The sequence below is a fragment of the Patella vulgata genome, chromosome 3 (assembly GCF_932274485.2).
Source record: "Patella vulgata chromosome 3, xgPatVulg1.2, whole genome shotgun sequence".
Lineage (NCBI taxonomy): Eukaryota > Metazoa > Mollusca > Gastropoda > Patellidae > Patella > Patella vulgata.
Genome location: NC_065881.2, coordinates 79,199,922 through 79,221,821, shown reverse-complemented (window position 1 = coordinate 79,221,821; position 21,900 = coordinate 79,199,922). Strand labels below are relative to the sequence as shown.

Genomic DNA, 21,900 nt, shown 5'->3' with positions numbered 1-21,900 from the left:
TTGAGTAGATCTCAGCAACTGATTGTCGGATCGTTACGATTTCTTCGGTTTTATCGGAAAAGTGGGTGTGACTTAGAGGATAAAGCTATTTTGAACGTTCTGCGACAATGCGAAATGTCCGAAATCACCGAAGCTATCGTTTTTAGAAATATTGCAGTAATTTTAACAATAATCATTGGATTTTAACTTTCGATGCATTTTGGCATAGCCGGAGACGGGGCACATAGCTACGCTACTTTTGATTTTTGATTTTCGGCAAATCTTCGCAGATATTAGGCGCTAAATTTAGAAAATTTAAATTTTTACAAAAAACTTTTTTATTTATGAATATTTTTTAATCGTGTTTTACACAAATATAACGAGTCCTCTGACTTGGGCAAAAATGTGAAAATTTTTTGTCTCGGTAATTTTCCTTGGCCCCCATTGGCTAATTCAGTTTTTCAGTCCTAGATTAATTATTTATTGTTCGATTTGTATAAAACAAAGTTCATATGCCCCGTTGTCTCAATTGTCATTTTTTTTGTTACCAATAGTGTTATCTGTCGGCACCGGAAGTGGCGTAAATTGACAAAAAACTACAATTTTGACAGTTAGGTACCATTTTTCGAAAGCAAATATTATTTTTTTCAAATCTGGTATAACTGAAATTGTGCGCCCTTTAAAGGCGCACAAAATGTTGGGACCATTTTTTTTAATTTCGATTCCGTTTTCGGGCTATTTCGATTAAAAGGTGAAAAAAGGTGTAAAATTAAGCTATTTACAACCCATTCAGCGTTTTCATATTTTAAAATATTACTTCGTAACTTTCATAAACTCGTAGCAATAATCTATACGGAGAGAATGTATGTGAAAATTAATTTGTAATATGCGCAGTTGCCGAGAAATGGGCAATTTTGCATGAGTCACTTTTTACGCTAGTTTGCCTGTAAAAGAGTCAATTATTATTCGATTTTCATAAAAGTGACACCATTTGATGTGTAATGTCAATTTTAACTAGGTCAAACCAATTTAACATTTTCAATATCACCGGAAATGACGTAATTTGGGCAAAAATTGTATTTATAGCCTTCGAAACCAGTAATTTATTCAAATGAGTCATATTTGTTATTTGTTTAAAATTTTGATATTTGATTCAAATCAACTAATACAATGAACCCTTACGATCATATAGATATCACAAAATGGTTTCTAACTTGTTCAGTTGCGGAGAAATAGGCAATTTTCAACAGGTCACTTTTTAAGGTTTTTTTGTCAAAAAAAGTGTCAATTATTATTCGATTTTCATGAAATTTTCACTGTGTGATACATAATGCCATTTACGATATCATACAAGTAATTTAAGATTTTCATTATCACCGGAAGTAACGTCATTTTGGCAAAAACTGTATTTTTAGCCTTCAAAACAGATATTTTATTCAAATGAATCAGATTTGTAATGTTTTTAAAATTATGATATTTGATTCCAATCAACAAATAGAATGAACTCATTCGATCATACAGATACCTCAAAATGGTTTCTAACTTGTACGGTTGCAGAGAAATAGGCGATTTTCTACAAGTCATTTTTCAAGGTTTTTGGTCTATAAAGGTGGCAATTATTATAGGATTTACATAAAATTTTCAACATGTGATGATGCTATTTCTGATTTCATAAACCAATTTAACATTTTCATTATCACCGGAAGTAATGTAATTTTGACAGGATCACTGACATGTAGCAAATGAATTGATTGCTGGATTTGGTTGTTTCTGCGTCCATTTTATTTCATGTGTGCAATGCTTATGTGGAAACCTGTTTAACGGTTTCATTGGTACCGGAAGTGATATAAGTTCAAGGGTAACGTGGCACCGGTGAAACCCGTCATTACTGCTTCGCAGTTCTAGTTATTCTTATTATTATTATTCTTCTTTTGTTTTGAGTAGATCTCAGCAACTGATTGTCGGATCGTTACGATTTCTTCGGTTTTATAGGAAAAGTGGGTGTGACTTAGAGGATAAAGCTATTTTGAACGTTCTGCGACAATGCGAAATGTCCGAAATCACCGAAGCTATCGTTTTTAGAAATATTGCAGTAATTTTAACAATAATCATTGGATTTTAACTTTCGATGCATTTTGGCATAGCCGGAGACGGGGCACATAGCTACGCTACTTTTGATTTTTGATTTTCGGCAAATCTTCGCAGATATTAGGCGCTAAATTTAGAAAATTTAAATTTTTACAAAAAACTTTTTTATTTATGAATATTTTTTAAACGTGTTTTACACAAATATAACGAGTCCTCTGACTTGGGCAAAAATGTGAAAAATTTTTGTCTCGGTAATTTTCCTTGGCCCCCATTGGCTAATTCAGTTTTTCAGTCCTAGATTAATTATTTATTGTTCGATTTGTATAAAACAAAGTTCATATGCCCCGTTGTCTCAATTGTCATTTTTTTTGTTACCAATAGTGTTATCTGTCGGCACCGGAAGTGGCGTAAATTGACAAAAAACTACAATTTTGACAGTTAGGTACCATTTTTCGAAAGCAAATATTATTTTTTTCAAATCTGGTATAACTGAAATTGTGCGCCTTTTAAAGGCGCACAAAATGTTGGGACCATGTTTTTTAATTTCGATTCCGTTTTCGGGCTATTTCGATTAAAAGGTGAAAAAAGGTGTAAAATTAAGCTATTTACAACCCATCCAGCGTTTTCATATTTTAAAATATTACTTCGTAACTTTCATAAACTCGTAGCAATAATCTATACGGAGAGAATGTATGTGAAAATTAATTTGTAATATGCGCAGTTGCCGAGAAATGGGCAATTTTGCATGAGTCACTTTTTACGCTAGTTTGCCTGTAAAAGAGTCAATTATTATTCGATTTTCATAAAAGTGACACCATTTGATGTGTAATGTCAATTTTAACTAGGTCAAACCAATTTAACATTTTCAATATCACCGGAAATGACGTAATTTGGGCAAAAATTGTATTTATAGCCTTCGAAACCAGTAATTTATTCAAATGAGTCATATTTGTTATTTGTTTAAAATTTTGATATTTGATTCAAATGAACTAATACAATGAACCCTTACGATCATATAGATATCACAAAATGGTTTCTAACTTGTTCAGTTGCGGAGAAATAGGCAATTTTCAACAGGTCACTTTTTAAGGTTTTTTTGTCAATAAAAGTGTCAATTATTATTCGATTTTCATGAAATTTTCACTGTGTGATACATAATGCCATTTACGATTTCATACAAGTAATTTAAGATTTTCATTATCACCGGAAGTAACGTCATTTTGGCAAAAACTGTATTTTTAGCCTTCAAAACAGATATTTTATTCAAATGAATCAGATTTGTAATGTTTTTAAAATTATGATATTTGATTCCAATCAACAAATAGAATGAACTCATTCGATCATACAGATACCTCAAAATGGTTTCTAACTTGTACGGTTGCAGAGAAATAGGCGATTTTCTACAAGTCATTTTTCAAGGTTTTTGGTCTATAAAGGTGGCAATTATTATAGGATTTACATAAAATTTTCAACATGTGATGATGCTATTTCTGATTTCATAAACCAATTTAACATTTTCATTATCACCGGAAGTAATGTAATTTTGACAGGATCACTGACATGTAGCAAATGAATTGGTTGCTGGATTTGGTTGTTTCTGTGTCCATTTTATTTCATGTGTGCAATGCTTATGTGGAAACCTGTTTAACGGTTTCATTGGTACCGGAAGTGACATAAGTTCAAGGGTAACGTGGCACCGGTGAAACCCGTCATTACTGCTTCGCAGTTCTAGTTCTTCTTTTGTTTTGAGTAGATCTCAGCAACTACTTGTCGCATCGTTACGATTTCTTCGGTTTTACTGGGAAAGTGGGTGTGACTTAGAGGATAAAGCTATTTTGAACGTTCTGCGACAATGCGAAATGTCCGAAATCACCGAAGTTATCGTTTTTACAAATATTGCGGTAATTTTAACAATAATCATGGGATTTTAACTTTCGATACATTTTGGCATAGCTGCAGACAGGGCACATAGCTGCGCTACTTTCGATTTTTGATTTTCAGCAAAAATTCGAAGATATTAGGCGCCAAATTTCGGAAATTTCAAATTTTACAAAAAACTTTTTTATTGATGAATATTTTTTACTCGTGTTGTGCACAGAATTAAAGAGTCATCTGACTTGCGCAAAAATGTTAAAATTTTTTGTCTCAGTAATTTTCCTTGGCCTCCATTGGCTAATTCAGTTTTTCAGTCCTAGCTTAATTTTTTATTGTTCGATTTGTATAAAACAAAGTTCATATGCTTCGTTGTCTCAATTGTCATTTTTTTTATTACCAAAAGTGTTATCTGTCGGCACCGGAAGTGGCATAATTTTACCAAAAACTACAATTTTGACAGTTAGGTACCATTTTTTGAAAACAAATATTATTTTTTTGAAAAATTATATGACTCAAAGAGTGTGTCCTTTAAAGGCGCAAAAAATGTCGGAAGCAGTTTTTTTAATTTCTTTTTCATTTTCTAGCAAATTGGATTAAGAGGTGAAAAAAGGCGTAAAATTGACCTATTTACAACTCATTCAGGCTTTTCAGATTTTAAAATATTTTTACGTAACTTTTATAAACTTGTAGCTATAATCCATACGAAGAGAATGTATGTGAAAATTAGTTTGTAATATAAGCAGTTGCCGAGAAATAGGCAATTTTGCATGAGTCACTTTTCACGTAATTTTGGCTGTAAAAGAATCAATTATTATTCGATTTTCAATTTTCTTTCGCCATTGGATGCCTAATGCCATAGTGGACTATGTCAAACCATTTTACCCCTTGCGCTGCCACCGGAAATGACGTCATTTGCTCAAAACTTAAATTTTAGCCTTCAAAAAACAATATTTTATTCAAATGATTCGTATTTGTTATTTTTTTCAAATTATGATATTTGATTCTATTGATCAAATAGATTGAACCCATCCGATCATACAGATACCACAAAATGGTTTCTAACTTGTACGGTTGCAGAGAAATGGGCGATTTTCCTTAAGTCACTTTTCAAGGTTTTTGGTCTATAAAAGTGTCAGTTATTATTCGATTTTCATAAAATTTTCACCATATGATATCTTGTGTCATTTATGATTTCATAGAACTAATTTAACATTTTCATTATCACCGGAAGTAACGTCATTTTGGCAAAAACTGTATTTTTAGCCTTCAAAACAGATATTTTTTTCAAATGAGTCTTATTTGTATTGTTTTTAAAATTATGATATTTGATTCCAATCAGCAAATAGATTGAACCCATACGATCATACAGATACCAGAAAATGGTTTCTAACTTGTACGGTTGCAGAGAAATAGGCGATTTTCTACAAGTCACTTTTCAAGGTTTTTGGTCTATAAAAGTGGCAATTGTTATTCGATTTACATACAATTTTCACCATGTGATGCCCTATGTCATTTCTGATTTCATAAAAGTAATTGAACATTTTCATTATCACCGGAAGTACAGTACACTTACATGTAACAAATGTATAAAATGAATTGATATTGCTGGATTTTGTTGATTCGGCGTCCATTTTATTTGATGTGTGCAATGCTTATGTGGAAACCTGTTTAATGGTTTCATTGGTACGGGAAGTAACATGTTTAGGGTAAAGTGGCACCGGTGAAACCCGTCATTACTGCATCGCAGTTCTAGTTAGGGTTTCACACTGCGTAGCTTGTGTGAAACACTATTGTTTTTGTTAAAATTATTATTAGGGTTTCACACTGCGTAGCTTGTGTGAAACACTATTGTTTTTGTTAAAATTATTAGGGTTTCACACTGCGTAGCTTGTGTGAAACACTATTGTTTTTGTTAAAATTATTATTCTTATTATTATTATTCTTCTTTTGTTTTGAGTAGATCTCAGCAACTGATTGTCGGATCGTTACGATTTCTTCGGTTTTATCGGAAAAGTGGGTGTGACTTAGAGGATAAAGCTATTTTGAACGTTCTGCGACAATGCGAAATGTCCGAAATCACCGAAGCTATCGTTTTTAGAAATATTGCAGTAATTTTAACAATAATCATTGGATTTTAACTTTCGATGCATTTTGGCATAGCCGGAGACGGGGCACATAGCTACGCTACTTTTGATTTTTGATTTTCGGCAAATCTTCGCAGATATTAGGCGCTAAATTTAGAAAATTTAAATTTTTACAAAAAACTTTTTTATTTATGAATATTCTTTAATCGTGTTTTACACAAATATAACGAGTCATCTGACTTGGGCAAAAATGTGAAAATTTTTTGTTTCGGTAATTTTCCTTGGCCCCCATTGGCTAATTCAGTTTTTCAGTCCTAGATTAATTATTTATTGTTCGATTTGTATAAAACAAAGTTCATATGCTCCGTTGTCTCAATTGTCATTTTGTTTGTTACCAATAGTGTTATCTGTCGGCACCGGAAGTGGCGTAAATTGACAAAAAACTACAATTTTGACAGTTAGGTACCATTTTTCGAAAGCAAATATTATTTTTTTCAAATCTGGTATAACTGAAATTGTGCGCCCTTTAAAGGCGCACAAAATGTTGGGACCAGTTTTTTTAATTTCGATTCCGTTTTCGGGCTATTTCGATTAAAAGGTGAAAAAAGGTGTAAAATTAAGCTATTTACAACCCATCCAGCGTTTTCATATTTTAAAATATTACTTCGTAACTTTCATAAACTCGTAGCAATAATCTGTACGGAGAGAATGTATGTGAAAATTAATTTGTAATATGCGCAGTTGCCGAGAAATGGGCAATTTTGCATGAGTCACTTTTTACGCTAGTTTGCCTGTAAAAGAGTCAATTATTATTCGATTTTCATAAAAGTGACACCATTTGATGTGTAATGTCAATTTTAACTAGGTCAAACCAATTTAACATTTTCAATATCACCGGAAATGACGTAATTTGGGCAAAAATTGTATTTATAGCCTTCGAAACCAGTAATTTATTCAAATGAGTCATATTTGTTATTTGTTTAAAATTTTGATATTTGATTCAAATCAACTAATACAATGAACCCTTACGATCATATAGATATCACAAAATGGTTTCTAACTTGTTCAGTTGCGGAGAAATAGGCAATTTTCAACAGGTCACTTTTTAAGGTTTTTTTGTCAAAAAAAGTGTCAATTATTATTCGATTTTCATGAAATTTTCACTGTGTGATACATAATGCCATTTACGATATCATACAAGTAATTTAAGATTTTCATTATCACCGGAAGTAACGTCATTTTGGCAAAAACTGTATTTTTAGCCTTCAAAACAGATATTTTATTCAAATGAATCAGATTTGTAATGTTTTTAAAATTATGATATTTGATTCCAATCAACAAATAGAATGAACTCATTCGATCATACAGATACCTCAAAATGGTTTCTAACTTGTACGGTTGCAGAGAAATAGGCGATTTTCTACAAGTCATTTTTCAAGGTTTTTGGTCTATAAAGGTGGCAATTATTATAGGATTTACATAAAATTTTCAACATGTGATGATGCTATTTCTGATTTCATAAACCAATTTAACATTTTCATTATCACCGGAAGTAATGTAATTTTGACAGGATCACTGACATGTAGCAAATGAATTGATTGCTGGATTTGGTTGTTTCTGCGTCCATTTTATTTCATGTGTGCAATGCTTATGTGGAAACCTGTTTAACGGTTTCATTGGTACCGGAAGTGACATAAGTTCAAGGGTTACGTGGCACCGGTGAAACCCGTCATTACTGCTTCGCAGTTCTAGTTCTTATTATTATTATTAGGGTTTCACACTGCGTAGCTTGTGTGAAACACTATTGTTTTTGTTAAAATTATTATTCTTATTATTATTATTAGGGTTTCACACTGCGTAGCTTGTGTGAAACACTATTGTTTTTGTTAAAATTATTATTCTTATTATTATTATTAGGGTTTCACACTGCGTAGCTTGTGTGAAACACTATTGTTTTTGTTAAAATTATTATTCTTATTATTATTATTCTTCTTTTGTTTTGAGTAGATCTCAGCAACTGATTGTCGGATCGTTACGATTTCTTCGGTTTTATCGGAAAAGTGGGTGTGACTTAGAGGATAAAGCTATTTTGAACGTTCTGCGACAATGCGAAATGTCCGAAATCACCGAAGCTATCGTTTTTAGAAATATTGCAGTAATTTTAACAATAATCATTGGATTTTAACTTTCGATGCATTTTGGCATAGCCGGAGACGGGGCACATAGCTACGCTACTTTTGATTTTTGATTTTCGGCAAATCTTCGCAGATATTAGGCGCTAAATTTAGAAAATTTAAATTTTTACAAAAAACTTTTTTATTTATGAATATTTTTTAATCGTGTTTTACACAAATATAACGAGTCCTCTGACTTGGGCAAAAATGTGAAAATTTTTTATCTCGGTAATTTTCCTTGGCCCCCATTGGCTAATTCAGTTTTTCAGTCCTAGATTAATTATTTATTGTTCGATTTGTATAAAACAAAGTTCATATGCCCCGTTGTCTCAATTGTCATTTTTTTTGTTACCAATAGTGTTATCTGTCGGCACCGGAAGTGGCGTAAATTGACAAAAAACTACAATTTTGACAGTTAGGTACCATTTTTCGAAAGCAAATATTATTTTTTTCAAATCTGGTATAACTGAAATTGTGCGCCCTTTAAAGGCGCACAAAATGTTGGGACCATTTTTTTTAATTTCGATTCCGTTTTCGGGCTATTTCGATTAAAAGGTGAAAAAAGGTGTAAAATTAAGCTATTTACAACCCATTCAGCGTTTTCATATTTTAAAATATTACTTCGTAACTTTCATAAACTCGTAGCAATAATCTATACGGAGAGAATGTATGTGAAAATTAATTTGTAATATGCGCAGTTGCCGAGAAATGGGCAATTTTGCATGAGTCACTTTTTACGCTAGTTTGCCTGTAAAAGAGTCAATTATTATTCGGTTTTCATAAAAGTGACACCATTTGATGTGTAATGTCAATTTTAACTAGGTCAAACCAATTTAACATTTTCAATATCACCGGAAATGACGTAATTTGGGCAAAAATTGTATTTATAGCCTTCGAAACCAGTAATTTATTCAAATGAGTCATATTTGTTATTTGTTTAAAATTTTGATATTTGATTCAAATCAACTAATACAATAAACCCTTACGATCATATAGATATCACAAAATGGTTTCTAACTTGTTCAGTTGCGGAGAAATAGGCAATTTTCAACAGGTCACTTTTTAAGGTTTTTTTGTCAAAAAAAGTGTCAATTATTATTCGATTTTCATGAAATTTTCACTGTGTGATACATAATGCCATTTACGATATCATACAAGTAATTTAAGATTTTCATTATCACCGGAAGTAACGTCATTTTGGCAAAAACTGTATTTTTAGCCTTCAAAACAGATATTTTATTCAAATGAATCAGATTTGTAATGTTTTTAAAATTATGATATTTGATTCCAATCAACAAATAGAATGAACTCATTCGATCATACAGATACCTCAAAATGGTTTCTAACTTGTACGGTTGCAGAGAAATAGGCGATTTTCTACAAGTCATTTTTCAAGGTTTTTGGTCTATAAAGGTGGCAATTATTATAGGATTTACATAAAATTTTCAACATGTGATGATGCTATTTCTGATTTCATAAACCAATTTAACATTTTCATTATCACCGGAAGTAATGTAATTTTGACAGGATCACTGACATGTAGCAAATGAATTGATTGCTGGATTTGGTTGTTTCTGCGTCCATTTTATTTCATGTGTGCAATGCTTATGTGGAAACCTGTTTAACGGTTTCATTGGTACCGGAAGTGACATAAGTTCAAGGGTAACGTGGCACCGGTGAAACCCGTCATTACTGCTTCGCAGTTCTAGTTCTTCTTTTGTTTTGAGTAGATCTCAGCAACTGATTGTCGGATCGTTACGATTTCTTCGGTTTTATCGGAAAAGTGGGTGTGACTTAGAGGATAAAGCTATTTTGAACGTTCTGCGACAATGCGAAATGTCCGAAATCACCGAAGCTATCGTTTTTAGAAATATTGCAGTAATTTTAACAATAATCATTGGATTTTAACTTTCGATGCATTTTGGCATAGCCGGAGACGGGGCACATAGCTACGCTACTTTTGATTTTTGATTTTCGGCAAATCTTCGCAGATATTAAGCGCTAAATTTAGAAAATTTAAATTTTTACAAAAAACTTTTTTATTTATGAATATTCTTTAATCGTGTTTTACACAAATATAACGAGTCATCTGACTTGGGCAAAAATGTGAAAATTTTTTGTTTCGGTAATTTTCCTTGGCCCCCATTGGCTAATTCAGTTTTTCAGTCCTAGATTAATTATTTATTGTTCGATTTGTATAAAACAAAGTTCATATGCTCCGTTGTCTCAATTGTCATTTTGTTTGTTACCAATAGTGTTATCTGTCGGCACCGGAAGTGGCGTAAATTGACAAAAAACTACAATTTTGACAGTTAGGTACCATTTTTCGAAAGCAAATATTATTTTTTTCAAATCTGGTATAACTGAAATTGTGCGCCCTTTAAAGGCGCACAAAATGTTGGGACCAGTTTTTTTAATTTCGATTCCGTTTTCGGGCTATTTCGATTAAAAGGTGAAAAAAGGTGTAAAATTAAGCTATTTACAACCCATCCAGCGTTTTCATATTTTAAAATATTACTTCGTAACTTTCATAAACTCGTAGCAATAATCTGTACGGAGAGAATGTATGTGAAAATTAATTTGTAATATGCGCAGTTGCCGAGAAATGGGCAATTTTGCATGAGTCACTTTTTACGCTAGTTTGCCTGTAAAAGAGTCAATTATTATTCGATTTTCATAAAAGTGACACCATTTGATGTGTAATGTCAATTTTAACTAGGTCAAACCAATTTAACATTTTCAATATCACCGGAAATGACGTAATTTGGGCAAAAATTGTATTTATAGCCTTCGAAACCAGTAATTTATTCAAATGAGTCATATTTGTTATTTGTTTAAAATTTTGATATTTGATTCAAATCAACTAATACAATGAACCCTTACGATCATATAGATATCACAAAATGGTTTCTAACTTGTTCAGTTGCGGAGAAATAGGCAATTTTCAACAGGTCACTTTTTAAGGTTTTTTGTCAATAAAAGTGTCAATTATTATTCGATTTTCATGAAATTTTCACTGTGTGATACATAATGCCATTTACGATTTCATACAAGTAATTTAAGATTTTCATTATCACCGGAAGTAACGTCATTTTGGCAAAAACTGTATTTTTAGCCTTCAAAACAGATATTTTATTCAAATGAATCAGATTTGTAATGTTTTTAAAATTATGATATTTGATTCCAATCAACAAATAGAATGAACTCATTCGATCATACAGATACCTCAAAATGGTTTCTAACTTGTACGGTTGCAGAGAAATAGGCGATTTTCTACAAGTCATTTTTCAAGGTTTTTGGTCTATAAAGGTGGCAATTATTATAGGATTTACATAAAATTTTCACCATGTGATGATGCTATTTCTGATTTCATAAACCAATTTAACATTTTCATTATCACCGGAAGTAATGTAATTTTGACAGGATCACTGACATGTAGCAAATGAATTGATTGCTGGATTTGGTTGTTTCTGCGTCCATTTTATTTCATGTGTGCAATGCTTATGTGGAAACCTGTTTAACGGTTTCATTGGTACAGGAAGTGACATAAGTTCAAGGGTAACGTGGCACCGGTGAAACCCGTCATTACTGCTTCGCAGTTCTAGTTCTTATTATTATTATTATTCTTCTTTTGTTTTGAGTAGATCTCAGCAACTACTTGTCGCATCGTTACGATTTCTTCGGTTTTACTGGGAAAGTGGGTGTGACTTAGAGGATAAAGCTATTTTGAACGTTCTGCGACAATGCGAAATGTCCGAAATCACCGAAGTTATCGTTTTTACAAATATTGCGGTAATTTTAACAATAATCATGGGATTTTAACTTTCGATACATTTTGGCATAGCTGGAGACAGGGCACATAGCTGCGCTACTTTCGATTTTTGATTTTCAGCAAAAATTCGAAGATATTAGGCGCCAAATTTCGGAAATTTAAAATTTTACAAAAAACTTTTTTATTGATGAATATTTTTTACTCGTGTTGTGCACAGAATTAAAGAGTCATCTGACTTGCGCAAAAATGTTAAAATTTTTTGTCTCAGTAATTTTCCTTGGCCTCCATTGGCTAATTCAGTTTTTCAGTCCTAGCTTAATTTTTTATTGTTCGATTTGTATAAAACAAAGTTCATATGCTTCGTTGTCTCAATTGTCATTTTTTTTATTACCAAAAGTGTTATCTGTCGGCACCGGAAGTGGCATAATTTTACCAAAAACTACAATTTTGACAGTTAGGTACCATTTTTTGAAAACAAATATTATTTTTTTGAAAAATTATATGACTCAAAGAGTGTGTCCTTTAAAGGCGCAAAAAATGTCGGAAGCAGTTTTTTTAATTTCTTTTTCATTTTCTAGCAAATTGGATTAAGAGGTGAAAAAAGGCGTAAAATTGACCTATTTACAACTCATTCAGGCTTTTCAGATTTTAAAATATTTTTACGTAACTTTTATAAACTTGTAGCTATAATCCATACGAAGAGAATGTATGTGAAAATTAGTTTGTAATATAAGCAGTTGCCGAGAAATAGGCAATTTTGCATGAGTCACTTTTCACGTAATTTTGGCTGTAAAAGAATCAATTATTATTCGATTTTCAATTTTCTTTCGCCATTGGATGCCTAATGCCATAGTGGACTATGTCAAACCATTTTACCCCTTGCGCTGCCACCGGAAATGACGTCATTTGCTCAAAACTTAAATTTTAGCCTTCAAAAAACAATATTTTATTCAAATGATTCGTATTTGTTATTTTTTTCAAATTATGATATTTGATTCTATTGATCAAATAGATTGAACCCATACGATCATACAGATACCACAAAATGGTTTCTAACTTGTACGGTTGCAGAGAAATGGGCGATTTTCCTTAAGTCACTTTTCAAGGTTTTTGGTCTATAAAAGTGTCAGTTATTATTCGATTTTCATAAAATTTTCACCATATGATATCTTGTGTCATTTATGATTTCATAGAACTAATTTAACATTTTCATTATCACCGGAAGTAACGTCATTTTGGCAAAAACTGTATTTTTAGCCTTCAAAACAGATATTTTTTTCAAATGAGTCTTATTTGTATTGTTTTTAAAATTATGATATTTGATTCCAATCAGCAAATAGATTGAACCCATACGATCATACAGATACCAGAAAATGGTTTCTAACTTGTACGGTTGCAGAGAAATAGGCGATTTTCTACAAGTCACTTTTCAAGGTTTTTGGTCTATAAAAGTGGCAATTGTTATTCGATTTACATACAATTTTCACCATGTGATGCCCTATGTCATTTCTGATTTCATAAAAGTAATTGAACATTTTCATTATCACCGGAAGTACAGTACACTTACATGTAACAAATGTATAAAATGAATTGATATTGCTGGATTTTGTTGATTCGGCGTCCATTTTATTTGATGTGTGCAATGCTTATGTGGAAACCTGTTTAATGGTTTCATTGGTACGGGAAGTAACATGTTTAGGGTAAAGTGGCACCGGTGAAACCCGTCATTACTGCATCGCAGTTCTAGTTATTATTATTATTCTTCTTATTATTATTATTTTTTTTTTCCAATTTGCTTATATCTCAGCAACTTCTTGTCGGATCGATACAATGTCTTCAGTTTTACTGGGAAAGTGGGTGTGACTTAGAGATTAAAGCTATTCCCGGCATTCTGCGACATTGCGAAATGTCCGAAATCACCGAAGTTGTTGTTTTTTTAAAACACGCCGTAGTATTAACAATAATCATCGAATTTTAACATATGATGCATTTTGACATAGCCGGAGACCAGGCACATAGCTGTGCTACTTTTGATTTTTGATTGTCGACGAATCTTCGTAGATATTAAGCGCCAAATTTCGAAAATTTAAAATTTTACAAAAAACTTTTTTATTTATGAATATTTTCATATGGCATTTTAACCAGGGTTGAAGAGTTATCCGATTTGACTAAAAATGTCAACATTTTTTGTGTCCGTAATTTTCCTTGGCCGCCATTGGCTAATTCAGTTTTTCAGTCCTAGATTAATTATTTATTATTCGATTTGTACAAAAGAAAGTTCATATGCTGCGTGGTCCAAAATGTCATTTATTTTGTTACCGGTAAAGATTCGTGTCGGCACCGGAAGTGAAGTAAAATCAGCAAAAACTACAATTTTGACAGATTTTGACAGTTCGGTACAACTTTTTGAAAGCAAATATTATTTTTTCAAAATTTGATATTACCAAAAGTATACGCCATGAAAAGGCGCACAAATCATCGGACTCAGTTTTTTTAATTTCGATTTCGTTTTCGGGCTATTTCGATTAAAAGGTGAAAAAAGGTGTAAAATTAAGCTATTTACAACCCATCCAGCGTCTTCATATTTCAAAATATTTCATCGTAACTTTCATAACCTCGTAGCAATAACCCATACAAAGAGAATGTATGTCAAAATTAGTTTGTAATATCAGCAGTTGTCGAGAAATAGTCAATTTTGCATGAGTCACATTTCGTGCTATTTTGCCTGTACAAGAATCAATTATTATTCAATTTTCAATTTTCTTGCGCCATTTGATGCCGAATGCCACGTTTGGCTAGATTAAACCATTTTAACACCTTTACTGTCACTGGAAGTGACGTCATTTGGGCAAAAACTGAATTTTAGCCTTCAAAACCGATATTTTTTTTCAAATGAGTCGTATATGTTATTTGTTTAAAAGTATGATATTTAATTTCAATCAACAAATAGAATGAACCCATACGACCATATAGATACCACAAAATGGGTTTTAACTTGTAAGGTTTCAGAGAAATAGACGATTTTCTACTAGTCACTTTTCAAGGTTTTTGGTCTATAACAGTGTTAAATATTATTCGATTTTCATAAAATTTTTACCATGTCATGCCTTATGCCATTTCTGATTTCATAAAACTAATTTAACATTTTCATTCTCACCGGAAGTAATGTCATTTTAGCAAAAACTGTATTTTTAGCCTTCAAAACAAATATTTGTTTGAAGTGAGTTATATTTAGTATTCGTTTACCATTATGATATTTCATTCCAATGGAAATATAGATTGGATCAATACGATCATAAATATGTCAAAAAATAGCTTCTAGCATCTTCTCTTGCAAAGAAATAACCAATTTCGTCAGGATCACCTTTTAAGACTTTTCGCATTTTTATTACAGTTTATGGGTTCTAAATTAATTATTTATTGCCTGATTTGTATAAAACAAAAGCTCATATACTCCTTGGTGCAAATTCTCAACTTGTTTCTACCTATAAAGTTTTGTCAGCACCGGAAGTGACGTAATCTTGCCTAAAATTTAAATTTTGACGGGTCGGGAGGTCTTTTCCTAAGGAAAAATCTTAATTTCTACAAATCTTATCAATGAAGATGACTGCTCCTACTACAGGCGCAAAAAATGTCGGGCTTAGTTTTTTGGGTTTTTTTTATATCAGTTTTGTATTTCTGCCATTTGGATTTAAGGTTAAAAAATCAGCTATTTACAACCCATTCATCGTCTTCATATTTTAAATTATTTCTACGCAACTTTCATAATTTTGTAGCATCAATCCATACGAGGACAATGTATGTCAAAATTAGATTGTAATATGCGCAATTGCAAAGAAATAGGCAATTTTGCATGCGTCACTTTTCACGTTATTTTGCATGTAAAAGAGTCAATTATTGTTCGATTTTCAATTTTTGTTACCATGTGATGCATCATGCCACCTTTGACTAGGTCAATCCAATTTAACATTTTCACTGTCACTGAAAATGACGACATTTGGGCAAAAACCCATACGACCATACAGATATCACAAAATGGTTTCTAATTTGTTCGGTTGCAGAGATATAGGTTTCGGTCTATAAAAGTGTCAATTATTATTCGATTATCATAAAATTTTCACCAGGTGAGGCCTTATGCTATTTATATTTTCATAGAATTAATGTAAAATTTTTATTATCACCGGAAGTAATGTAATTTAAGCAAAAACGGTATTATTAGCCTTCAAATTGTTTTGAAGTGAGTTATATTTATCATTAGTTTAACATTATGATATTTGATTCCAATGGGCATATAGATTGGATCAATACGATCATATAGATGTCCAAAAATTGTTTCTAGCATCTTCCCTTGTCGAGAAATTTCCCATTAAAAAGTCAGCTAACTTAGCGGTAAGTTAGTAACAAATTTTGTAAGGATAACTTTATTGACATGTGTAACATGGTGACAAATGTATAAATGAAATTAATATTGCTGGATAACTGGCACCGGAAGTGGCATAAGTTCAAGGGTAATATGGCACCGGTGAAACCCGTCATTACTGCATCGCAGTTCTAGTTAAAATAGTAATTGTGTTCCATATTATGTATTTTGTGTTTATTATGTTTGATAAAGGGGATAAATATCAAAATTAAAATTATAATTATAAATTCGTACGTTTAAAGCCAAAATCAAAACTGGACACAGCTCCCTCTTCCATATCTTTCCCATCCCTAATCGAAGGAACACACAATCTTTCGTCACATACATTTTGCAGGAGGGGTTTTCCCAGGGTCCGAGTGGGTTCTCTCCCCGTCTTTTATTTATCACATCCTTTTATATGAGTCATCAATTGTTAAGGACTGTTGCCAATGCACAAAGCCACCATCGTCTTCAAAAACGTGGGCATACATACACACTAAGCTTTTTAATGAGAGAAATCCAACACCCCGTTTGACGTCAAGTTTTATTATAAAATAATACGATTACATTGTAATTCAATTTCATTGATGCAAAGCATTAACTGTGATATCACATATCATTATCTTGCACATGTAGTAAATATGTTATTGGTAATTGGGGTATGAACATCTAATAATTTTACTAAACCTATATTTTAAATACACTGAATATTCTCCAGAATTGTTCAGATATTCGGTTCCGAATAATCAATGTGGAGGTGTTTATATCAACTAAAAAATCAGCATTAGTAAATATATTATAACGTTTACATTTTGTATACATACCCCCCTTTACCCCTTAATCCGCCCGGAATAATGCTAATTGTTTGCTGAATGGGATGAGTTTATCTAGCTATGTGATTAAATTGATGATAAAATGTATTACCATGAGATTGGTGATTAATCGTTGGAAACAAAATATAAAGCTAAAATTTGAATTTTTTAGTTAGAGGCGGAATGAAATGTATATAAAATTCAGGTTATAAGAATTGATATTCCAACCCATTTCGAAACAGATAACATATACGATGTGTGTAGGGAATGGCTGAGAGTGGGATGGCATTACATTGTGTTTCGTGTTGTCGTGTATGGACAAAAACAAAAAGTACACAAAAATAAACCTTATGCAAGGAAATCTGAAATCAACGATGAAAGAAGGGTTGATTTTCTCAAATATGTTTGTCATTTGTTATTTAAAGAATATTCGTTAGATAATTAGACCTCTTTGATCTGTGGAACACATGTGCTGATGTCTTTTTGTGAAGTGAGAATATATCAACATTAAAACTTTACATTCGAAAGTTTTAAGCCAAAATCAAAATTGAAATCAACTCCCTCTTCCATATAGGTCTTATCAATAATTAAAGTAACACACAATATTTATACACAAAATATAGAAGTTCATGTTCGTTTAACTAATACTAGTGAGCGTCACTGCTTACAGGCTGTTGTACCTACAGGTGAAGGTAATCTGTCGGGTCTATTGTTACTTCAATACATCTACTGCTCGCTCAGAGCGAATGCAAATAACGTCATGCATGACCTAATTTTACTCTATAAAATGTCCACTTAAACGTTTTGCTAGGAAGCATTACAATATAAAGCCTGTCATTTATTCTACGCCTCGGGGCCAAAGTGACAGCAGAATTTGCAAAAGCGTTTGAATATATCCGTATGATATGAACGGACCATTTGCCAACAATCACGTCCAAGTGGTAATAGTTTCATGTAAGGGAGAACTGTTCAAATCCACGAATACATTAGTTACGGAGAATGTTATACGGGTTAGGCTGTATGTTTTGTTTTAAAAAATCGCTACAAAAGCCCACTTTACCGACCGCAATGGGATAACAATTATTAATGTATTTTATTTTTACGTAAACCATAGAGGATAAAAAATGTGCTGGTAAATTAACCGGTTTTCATAAAAATTATATCTATTTTACTTTTGCGGCTTCGGTGAATATTGTGTAATAAAGAATTTATCAAAGTATAAATTACAATTTATATATCATTGTAATGTGTTTTATGTATCAAATTCCAGTATCAACATGAGCTTTTTTTCTTCACATTATTCCTCGAAATTAGAAATGAGCTTTGTTTCTTCATAAAACTCAATTTCCAAGAAGGCGAGATTAGTTAACTATGTTGACTGATTTAAGATACTAAGTGGAGCGCTAGAGATAATACAATCGAACACGTCTCGACCGATGTTTTAAGCTGTATAAGTTTGTGCATTATTTAAAGATAAACTTGCAGAAAAAAGAAATTCGTTTGATCTTTTTTACAGGCCATCCAAAGCTGCAATTACGGAGCGGATACATCCCTCCCCCTCACACACACACACACACTGCATCCCATACTCAACGCCAACACTAAATATTTCCCATTATATATACCCCGTCCAAGTTAGTGGTGTGAGTAACCTGAGGTGTTGGAGGGGTTGTCGTGCTTCATGGTACAGCTGGTCAGCTACCTCGGGATTGTGGTTCTGCATTCGGTCCCTGGTGTGAGTGTGTGTGGTTTGTTGTAGGAATCAAAATGCCAGATAAAATTAGGACCTCGAGCAAAATATCTTTGGAGGATTAGTCACCCTCGTCTACGAAACTTTACACCCTGTTGATCCAAAATGTTTAATAGTATTTTGACATCCTCTCTGCTAATGGAAAATCGAACACGTCTCAACCGCAGTTTTAAGCTGTATAATTTTGTGCATTATTTAATGATATACAGCCGACCCTAAGCTGCTGTGAAGGAACGGATACTCGGCCACTCCATCCCATCCTCATCACCACTAAATATTTCCCATTATATCTACCCCCTTCCACGTGGGGAGTATATCGCAAGTTATTATACGAATCAAGAACGGTATCGAGATTACAGAGTTTTGCTAGGAGAGACTGACTTAGTATCTCGAGCGCTCGAGATAGTATTTTTTTTTTTTGCATGTCCTAAATCAGCTACCATAGTTTTTATAAATATTTTTTAAATATTCTAAATATTCTTTAATATCATATAATATTTGTATATCACTGTATTGATTTTATTTTATAATTTGATATATACATCCTTCGTATTACATACTTTTGCACTATGTCCTAAATCAGCCACCGTAGTTTTTATAATTTTTTTAATATTCTAAATATTCTTTATATCATGTAATATTTGTATATCACTGTATTGATTTGAGTTATTAATTTGATATATACAAACTTCGTATTACATACTTTTGCACTATTTGCGTTCAAGAAGCTGCGATTTTATCGGGCAGTTTCAGTCTAATTTTTACAAAATTCGAACTCATTCATCATCAGGGTGTAAAAGGTGATATGTTTTAACGCTTTTTAAAATCGGATTAAAATTGTGACCTTTAGAGGATACACAAGCTAGAATTGCGATTTTTTCGTACAATCAGGAGTCACAATCCAGGAAGTTACGGGCCGTAATGCGCAAATATCGACAGGAACCGAGAGGGGTTACATTTCGAAGTGTTGGTATACACTTACCTCCAATAGCCGTAAGTAATAAAATCTGAAGAAACATCCTGTAAAGACGGCTTATTATGACGACTAACGTCTCCCTTCGAGTCAAAGATTAAAATGTGCAGGTTACTTGAAAACAGTTGCTTTACCATTCGAGGGTTAGGCGCATATTGGAGTCACATGAGGAGTTATGTCCTTTTATGGAATTGTATTCATATTGAAACTAGGTTTTCTAAGAATCAAATAGGCGGTTATCAGAAAGCTACGCCCACTTGCCAACAAGTTTCGAAGGTTAGCCTTTCGCGGAGAAAGCATACATTTTAATATATAACGAAAGTACACTGAATCCAAGTAATAATAATAATAATAATCCATCTTTGGTTTTACACCATTATGGAAGATTATATACAGAGCTAGCAATTTTCGCTGTAATAGTTAAATAATAGATAATGAAAAGCGAAGTTTTGGAAAACTTTAGTCAAATTACCTCACCTTGAGCCAAGGAATCGGCGATATAATTGGTTTAAACAGTATTTATTTCGAGAATAGTATACAATGTAAAGGCATCAAATAGGATGCAAATACAATCCAAATACATTACTTCGTAAATAGATTTATTACTAAGACCTATACGTATTAATTGTAATGAAGCTTTTTTGGAAAAGTAGTTCATTTTGTTTTGGAAAATTACAAACATGGCGAATACATGTACTTGTGTTCAAGTTCGTATTCAGGTGTTTGTAAACCGGTTTTGTGTGAATAATAAGGTTTAAAGTGTTCTATTTCCAACACTTCGCCCGTTGCCTTTCGCAATACTATACATGTATGTATGATAGGGACTAAACCTGATGACGCCTTTTATACGTCTATCTTGCTGTAGCGATTTGTGACTATACAATAGGATGAAAAACCGAGGTCCATTGGTAGTTGTAATCCGATATAAGAGCGGGACAAGCGCTGCTATCCGGGCAAACTTTTCTCATTGCGTACTCTTTGGCGTATATCCGTATTCATTAGCCCAGTCATAGCAGTACGTTAAACCTCATTTCACTTGTCACTCTCGGTGATAATTGACAATATATTGCCATCTGACATATTAACCGACCTCGGCATGGTATTACAAAGAAAAGACACAAACAGTAGAGGTAAAACCTATACGAATGAATGGACATATCACTTCTTATTTCAATACGGTTTTGACCACTTCATGCAAAATCATCAAACTTGGAAAAGAAAAATGTTTCTAAAATAAATTATGACCCGAACAGTGATGACAAGGTTACGCTGACAAGACCAAAATGTGTGACTTTAATACGCGCCGTCATCCGTATTGCTATTCATACAATTAAGCATGTGATACTATTCACGTTAAGGAGTAGCTAAACAACTAGATTGAAATAAAAACTATTTCGAGAAAACTCTTTTTTTCAGCAGTTGACTAAGCCCAACAAGTTGAAGAGAAATACAAAGCATGTGATACTGTTCACGTTAAGGAGTAGCTAAACAACTAGATTGAAGTAAATTAAAATCTATTTCGGGAAAGCCCTATCTTTCAGCAGTAGAATAAGCCCAACAAGTTGAAAGAGTTGGAACCGAGAGGGGTTACATTTCGAAGTGTTGGTATACACTTACCTCCAATAGCCGTAAGTAATAAAATCTGAAGAAACATCCTGTAAAGACGGCTTATTATGACGACTAACGTCTCCCTTCGAGTCAAAGATTAAAATGTGCAGGTTACTTGAAAACAGTTGCTTTAAATACCATTCGAGGGTTAGGCGCATATTGGAGTCACATGAGGAGTTATGTCCTTTTATGGAATTGTATTCATATTGAAAGTAGGTTTTCTAAGAATCAAATAGGCGGTTATCAGAAAGCTACGCCCACTTGCCAACAAGTTTCCGAAGGTTAGCCTTTCGCGGAGAAAGCATACATTTTAATATATAACGAAAGTACACTGAATCCAAGTAATAATAATAATAATCCATCTTTGGTTTTACACCATTATGGAA

At 32.6% G+C, this 21,900-nt stretch overlaps 1 long non-coding RNA gene across 1 annotated transcript in view; it reads right to left on the bottom strand.

Moving 5' to 3' along the window:
- The window catches only part of LOC126814418 (uncharacterized), a 111,526-nt gene extending 91,524 nt beyond the window's left edge, over positions 1–20,002 (bottom strand). Inside the window, exon 1 of the long non-coding RNA XR_007677594.2 lies at positions 19,916–20,002. This is a non-coding gene — a long non-coding RNA (uncharacterized LOC126814418). The remainder of the gene's footprint in view (positions 1–19,915) is intronic.
- Between the last annotated feature and the right edge of the window lie 1,898 nt (positions 20,003–21,900).